General features: G+C 51.1%; 14 non-coding genes across 14 annotated transcripts; all 14 read left to right on the top strand.

The window, feature by feature from the left end:
• The first annotated feature begins 201 nt into the window (after positions 1-201).
• LOC141037317 (5S ribosomal RNA) lies at positions 202-320 on the top strand. The gene has a single exon (XR_012198679.1). It is a non-coding gene; the product is annotated as a 5S ribosomal RNA (ribosomal RNA).
• A 302-nt stretch (positions 321-622) lies between these two features.
• On the top strand, positions 623-741 carry LOC141037315 (5S ribosomal RNA). The gene has a single exon (XR_012198677.1). It is a non-coding gene; the product is annotated as a 5S ribosomal RNA (ribosomal RNA).
• Positions 742-1,043: 302 nt separating this feature from the next.
• On the top strand, positions 1,044-1,162 carry LOC141037314 (5S ribosomal RNA). The gene has a single exon (XR_012198676.1). It is a non-coding gene; the product is annotated as a 5S ribosomal RNA (ribosomal RNA).
• A 302-nt stretch (positions 1,163-1,464) lies between these two features.
• On the top strand, positions 1,465-1,583 carry LOC141037313 (5S ribosomal RNA). Its single transcript, XR_012198675.1, has one exon. It is a non-coding gene; the product is annotated as a 5S ribosomal RNA (ribosomal RNA).
• A 302-nt stretch (positions 1,584-1,885) lies between these two features.
• On the top strand, positions 1,886-2,004 carry LOC141037312 (5S ribosomal RNA). Its single transcript, XR_012198674.1, has one exon. It is a non-coding gene; the product is annotated as a 5S ribosomal RNA (ribosomal RNA).
• A 302-nt stretch (positions 2,005-2,306) lies between these two features.
• Positions 2,307-2,425, top strand: LOC141037310 (5S ribosomal RNA). Its single transcript, XR_012198673.1, has one exon. It is a non-coding gene; the product is annotated as a 5S ribosomal RNA (ribosomal RNA).
• Positions 2,426-2,727: 302 nt separating this feature from the next.
• Positions 2,728-2,846, top strand: LOC141037309 (5S ribosomal RNA). Its single transcript, XR_012198672.1, has one exon. It is a non-coding gene; the product is annotated as a 5S ribosomal RNA (ribosomal RNA).
• Positions 2,847-3,148: 302 nt separating this feature from the next.
• Positions 3,149-3,267, top strand: LOC141037318 (5S ribosomal RNA). The gene has a single exon (XR_012198680.1). It is a non-coding gene; the product is annotated as a 5S ribosomal RNA (ribosomal RNA).
• Positions 3,268-3,569: 302 nt separating this feature from the next.
• Positions 3,570-3,688, top strand: LOC141037308 (5S ribosomal RNA). The gene has a single exon (XR_012198671.1). It is a non-coding gene; the product is annotated as a 5S ribosomal RNA (ribosomal RNA).
• Positions 3,689-3,990: 302 nt separating this feature from the next.
• Positions 3,991-4,109, top strand: LOC141037307 (5S ribosomal RNA). Its single transcript, XR_012198670.1, has one exon. It is a non-coding gene; the product is annotated as a 5S ribosomal RNA (ribosomal RNA).
• Positions 4,110-4,411: 302 nt separating this feature from the next.
• LOC141037306 (5S ribosomal RNA) lies at positions 4,412-4,530 on the top strand. Its single transcript, XR_012198669.1, has one exon. It is a non-coding gene; the product is annotated as a 5S ribosomal RNA (ribosomal RNA).
• A 302-nt stretch (positions 4,531-4,832) lies between these two features.
• Positions 4,833-4,951, top strand: LOC141037305 (5S ribosomal RNA). Its single transcript, XR_012198668.1, has one exon. It is a non-coding gene; the product is annotated as a 5S ribosomal RNA (ribosomal RNA).
• Positions 4,952-5,253: 302 nt separating this feature from the next.
• On the top strand, positions 5,254-5,372 carry LOC141037303 (5S ribosomal RNA). The gene has a single exon (XR_012198666.1). It is a non-coding gene; the product is annotated as a 5S ribosomal RNA (ribosomal RNA).
• A 302-nt stretch (positions 5,373-5,674) lies between these two features.
• On the top strand, positions 5,675-5,793 carry LOC141037302 (5S ribosomal RNA). The gene has a single exon (XR_012198665.1). It is a non-coding gene; the product is annotated as a 5S ribosomal RNA (ribosomal RNA).
• Positions 5,794-6,000: the final 207 nt, after the last annotated feature.

Raw genomic sequence — 6,000 nt, 5'->3', positions numbered from 1 at the left:
GCTGCTCATTATTCACGCGTCTAGCGGCGGCAAGCGTGTTCTGAAAGGGGTCGAAACCATGGTAAATAGGCACTGGTGCGGTTGAACCGTGGTAAAACTCGTCTCCGTAGTTGAGCGGGAGCGGCCAAAGGAATGTGCAATCGTGTGTGTAGTGGAGCTGGGAGGGGCAAGCATAAGGGACGAAGACGGGGGTAACATGTCGGATGCGATCATACCAGCACTAAAGCACCGGATCCCATCAGAACTCCGAAGTTAAGCGTGCTTGGGCGAGAGTAGTACTAGGATGGGTGACCTCCTGGGAAGTCCTCGTGTTGCATTCCCTTTTTAATTTGTTTTGCACCGCGTGCAAAACAAAACGCACGAGCGCGACGTATGTTTAGCACGTTTTATTATTTTGCACGTTTACGGTAAGTTTTAGCTCGCTGCTCATTATTCACGCGTCTAGCGGCGGCAAGCGTGTTCTGAAAGGGGTCGAAACCATGGTAAATAGGCACTGGTGCGGTTGAACCGTGGTAAAACTCGTCTCCGTAGTTGAGCGGGAGCGGCCAAAGGAATGTGCAATCGTGTGTGTAGTGGAGCTGGGAGGGGCAAGCATAAGGGACGAAGACGGGGGTAACATGTCGGATGCGATCATACCAGCACTAAAGCACCGGATCCCATCAGAACTCCGAAGTTAAGCGTGCTTGGGCGAGAGTAGTACTAGGATGGGTGACCTCCTGGGAAGTCCTCGTGTTGCATTCCCTTTTTAATTTGTTTTGCACCGCGTGCAAAACAAAACGCACGAGCGCGACGTATGTTTAGCACGTTTTATTATTTTGCACGTTTACGGTAAGTTTTAGCTCGCTGCTCATTATTCACGCGTCTAGCGGCGGCAAGCGTGTTCTGAAAGGGGTCGAAACCATGGTAAATAGGCACTGGTGCGGTTGAACCGTGGTAAAACTCGTCTCCGTAGTTGAGCGGGAGCGGCCAAAGGAATGTGCAATCGTGTGTGTAGTGGAGCTGGGAGGGGCAAGCATAAGGGACGAAGACGGGGGTAACATGTCGGATGCGATCATACCAGCACTAAAGCACCGGATCCCATCAGAACTCCGAAGTTAAGCGTGCTTGGGCGAGAGTAGTACTAGGATGGGTGACCTCCTGGGAAGTCCTCGTGTTGCATTCCCTTTTTAATTTGTTTTGCACCGCGTGCAAAACAAAACGCACGAGCGCGACGTATGTTTAGCACGTTTTATTATTTTGCACGTTTACGGTAAGTTTTAGCTCGCTGCTCATTATTCACGCGTCTAGCGGCGGCAAGCGTGTTCTGAAAGGGGTCGAAACCATGGTAAATAGGCACTGGTGCGGTTGAACCGTGGTAAAACTCGTCTCCGTAGTTGAGCGGGAGCGGCCAAAGGAATGTGCAATCGTGTGTGTAGTGGAGCTGGGAGGGGCAAGCATAAGGGACGAAGACGGGGGTAACATGTCGGATGCGATCATACCAGCACTAAAGCACCGGATCCCATCAGAACTCCGAAGTTAAGCGTGCTTGGGCGAGAGTAGTACTAGGATGGGTGACCTCCTGGGAAGTCCTCGTGTTGCATTCCCTTTTTAATTTGTTTTGCACCGCGTGCAAAACAAAACGCACGAGCGCGACGTATGTTTAGCACGTTTTATTATTTTGCACGTTTACGGTAAGTTTTAGCTCGCTGCTCATTATTCACGCGTCTAGCGGCGGCAAGCGTGTTCTGAAAGGGGTCGAAACCATGGTAAATAGGCACTGGTGCGGTTGAACCGTGGTAAAACTCGTCTCCGTAGTTGAGCGGGAGCGGCCAAAGGAATGTGCAATCGTGTGTGTAGTGGAGCTGGGAGGGGCAAGCATAAGGGACGAAGACGGGGGTAACATGTCGGATGCGATCATACCAGCACTAAAGCACCGGATCCCATCAGAACTCCGAAGTTAAGCGTGCTTGGGCGAGAGTAGTACTAGGATGGGTGACCTCCTGGGAAGTCCTCGTGTTGCATTCCCTTTTTAATTTGTTTTGCACCGCGTGCAAAACAAAACGCACGAGCGCGACGTATGTTTAGCACGTTTTATTATTTTGCACGTTTACGGTAAGTTTTAGCTCGCTGCTCATTATTCACGCGTCTAGCGGCGGCAAGCGTGTTCTGAAAGGGGTCGAAACCATGGTAAATAGGCACTGGTGCGGTTGAACCGTGGTAAAACTCGTCTCCGTAGTTGAGCGGGAGCGGCCAAAGGAATGTGCAATCGTGTGTGTAGTGGAGCTGGGAGGGGCAAGCATAAGGGACGAAGACGGGGGTAACATGTCGGATGCGATCATACCAGCACTAAAGCACCGGATCCCATCAGAACTCCGAAGTTAAGCGTGCTTGGGCGAGAGTAGTACTAGGATGGGTGACCTCCTGGGAAGTCCTCGTGTTGCATTCCCTTTTTAATTTGTTTTGCACCGCGTGCAAAACAAAACGCACGAGCGCGACGTATGTTTAGCACGTTTTATTATTTTGCACGTTTACGGTAAGTTTTAGCTCGCTGCTCATTATTCACGCGTCTAGCGGCGGCAAGCGTGTTCTGAAAGGGGTCGAAACCATGGTAAATAGGCACTGGTGCGGTTGAACCGTGGTAAAACTCGTCTCCGTAGTTGAGCGGGAGCGGCCAAAGGAATGTGCAATCGTGTGTGTAGTGGAGCTGGGAGGGGCAAGCATAAGGGACGAAGACGGGGGTAACATGTCGGATGCGATCATACCAGCACTAAAGCACCGGATCCCATCAGAACTCCGAAGTTAAGCGTGCTTGGGCGAGAGTAGTACTAGGATGGGTGACCTCCTGGGAAGTCCTCGTGTTGCATTCCCTTTTTAATTTGTTTTGCACCGCGTGCAAAACAAAACGCACGAGCGCGACGTATGTTTAGCACGTTTTATTATTTTGCACGTTTACGGTAAGTTTTAGCTCGCTGCTCATTATTCACGCGTCTAGCGGCGGCAAGCGTGTTCTGAAAGGGGTCGAAACCATGGTAAATAGGCACTGGTGCGGTTGAACCGTGGTAAAACTCGTCTCCGTAGTTGAGCGGGAGCGGCCAAAGGAATGTGCAATCGTGTGTGTAGTGGAGCTGGGAGGGGCAAGCATAAGGGACGAAGACGGGGGTAACATGTCGGATGCGATCATACCAGCACTAAAGCACCGGATCCCATCAGAACTCCGAAGTTAAGCGTGCTTGGGCGAGAGTAGTTCTAGGATGGGTGACCTCCTGGGAAGTCCTCGTGTTGCATTCCCTTTTTAATTTGTTTTGCACCGCGTGCAAAACAAAACGCACGAGCGCGACGTATGTTTAGCACGTTTTATTATTTTGCACGTTTACGGTAAGTTTTAGCTCGCTGCTCATTATTCACGCGTCTAGCGGCGGCAAGCGTGTTCTGAAAGGGGTCGAAACCATGGTAAATAGGCACTGGTGCGGTTGAACCGTGGTAAAACTCGTCTCCGTAGTTGAGCGGGAGCGGCCAAAGGAATGTGCAATCGTGTGTGTAGTGGAGCTGGGAGGGGCAAGCATAAGGGACGAAGACGGGGGTAACATGTCGGATGCGATCATACCAGCACTAAAGCACCGGATCCCATCAGAACTCCGAAGTTAAGCGTGCTTGGGCGAGAGTAGTACTAGGATGGGTGACCTCCTGGGAAGTCCTCGTGTTGCATTCCCTTTTTAATTTGTTTTGCACCGCGTGCAAAACAAAACGCACGAGCGCGACGTATGTTTAGCACGTTTTATTATTTTGCACGTTTACGGTAAGTTTTAGCTCGCTGCTCATTATTCACGCGTCTAGCGGCGGCAAGCGTGTTCTGAAAGGGGTCGAAACCATGGTAAATAGGCACTGGTGCGGTTGAACCGTGGTAAAACTCGTCTCCGTAGTTGAGCGGGAGCGGCCAAAGGAATGTGCAATCGTGTGTGTAGTGGAGCTGGGAGGGGCAAGCATAAGGGACGAAGACGGGGGTAACATGTCGGATGCGATCATACCAGCACTAAAGCACCGGATCCCATCAGAACTCCGAAGTTAAGCGTGCTTGGGCGAGAGTAGTACTAGGATGGGTGACCTCCTGGGAAGTCCTCGTGTTGCATTCCCTTTTTAATTTGTTTTGCACCGCGTGCAAAACAAAACGCACGAGCGCGACGTATGTTTAGCACGTTTTATTATTTTGCACGTTTACGGTAAGTTTTAGCTCGCTGCTCATTATTCACGCGTCTAGCGGCGGCAAGCGTGTTCTGAAAGGGGTCGAAACCATGGTAAATAGGCACTGGTGCGGTTGAACCGTGGTAAAACTCGTCTCCGTAGTTGAGCGGGAGCGGCCAAAGGAATGTGCAATCGTGTGTGTAGTGGAGCTGGGAGGGGCAAGCATAAGGGACGAAGACGGGGGTAACATGTCGGATGCGATCATACCAGCACTAAAGCACCGGATCCCATCAGAACTCCGAAGTTAAGCGTGCTTGGGCGAGAGTAGTACTAGGATGGGTGACCTCCTGGGAAGTCCTCGTGTTGCATTCCCTTTTTAATTTGTTTTGCACCGCGTGCAAAACAAAACGCACGAGCGCGACGTATGTTTAGCACGTTTTATTATTTTGCACGTTTACGGTAAGTTTTAGCTCGCTGCTCATTATTCACGCGTCTAGCGGCGGCAAGCGTGTTCTGAAAGGGGTCGAAACCATGGTAAATAGGCACTGGTGCGGTTGAACCGTGGTAAAACTCGTCTCCGTAGTTGAGCGGGAGCGGCCAAAGGAATGTGCAATCGTGTGTGTAGTGGAGCTGGGAGGGGCAAGCATAAGGGACGAAGACGGGGGTAACATGTCGGATGCGATCATACCAGCACTAAAGCACCGGATCCCATCAGAACTCCGAAGTTAAGCGTGCTTGGGCGAGAGTAGTACTAGGATGGGTGACCTCCTGGGAAGTCCTCGTGTTGCATTCCCTTTTTAATTTGTTTTGCACCGCGTGCAAAACAAAACGCACGAGCGCGACGTATGTTTAGCACGTTTTATTATTTTGCACGTTTACGGTAAGTTTTAGCTCGCTGCTCATTATTCACGCGTCTAGCGGCGGCAAGCGTGTTCTGAAAGGGGTCGAAACCATGGTAAATAGGCACTGGTGCGGTTGAACCGTGGTAAAACTCGTCTCCGTAGTTGAGCGGGAGCGGCCAAAGGAATGTGCAATCGTGTGTGTAGTGGAGCTGGGAGGGGCAAGCATAAGGGACGAAGACGGGGGTAACATGTCGGATGCGATCATACCAGCACTAAAGCACCGGATCCCATCAGAACTCCGAAGTTAAGCGTGCTTGGGCGAGAGTAGTACTAGGATGGGTGACCTCCTGGGAAGTCCTCGTGTTGCATTCCCTTTTTAATTTGTTTTGCACCGCGTGCAAAACAAAACGCACGAGCGCGACGTATGTTTAGCACGTTTTATTATTTTGCACGTTTACGGTAAGTTTTAGCTCGCTGCTCATTATTCACGCGTCTAGCGGCGGCAAGCGTGTTCTGAAAGGGGTCGAAACCATGGTAAATAGGCACTGGTGCGGTTGAACCGTGGTAAAACTCGTCTCCGTAGTTGAGCGGGAGCGGCCAAAGGAATGTGCAATCGTGTGTGTAGTGGAGCTGGGAGGGGCAAGCATAAGGGACGAAGACGGGGGTAACATGTCGGATGCGATCATACCAGCACTAAAGCACCGGATCCCATCAGAACTCCGAAGTTAAGCGTGCTTGGGCGAGAGTAGTACTAGGATGGGTGACCTCCTGGGAAGTCCTCGTGTTGCATTCCCTTTTTAATTTGTTTTGCACCGCGTGCAAAACAAAACGCACGAGCGCGACGTATGTTTAGCACGTTTTATTATTTTGCACGTTTACGGTAAGTTTTAGCTCGCTGCTCATTATTCACGCGTCTAGCGGCGGCAAGCGTGTTCTGAAAGGGGTCGAAACCATGGTAAATAGGCACTGGTGCGGTTGAACCGTGGTAAAACTCGTCTCC

Source organism: Aegilops tauschii, unplaced genomic scaffold, assembly GCF_002575655.3.
Source record: "Aegilops tauschii subsp. strangulata cultivar AL8/78 unplaced genomic scaffold, Aet v6.0 ptg001085l_obj, whole genome shotgun sequence".
NCBI classification, from domain to species: domain Eukaryota; kingdom Viridiplantae; phylum Streptophyta; class Magnoliopsida; order Poales; family Poaceae; genus Aegilops; species Aegilops tauschii.
Note: the sequence above shows the minus strand (reverse complement) of the source record. Positions and strands in the feature narration are given on the sequence as shown.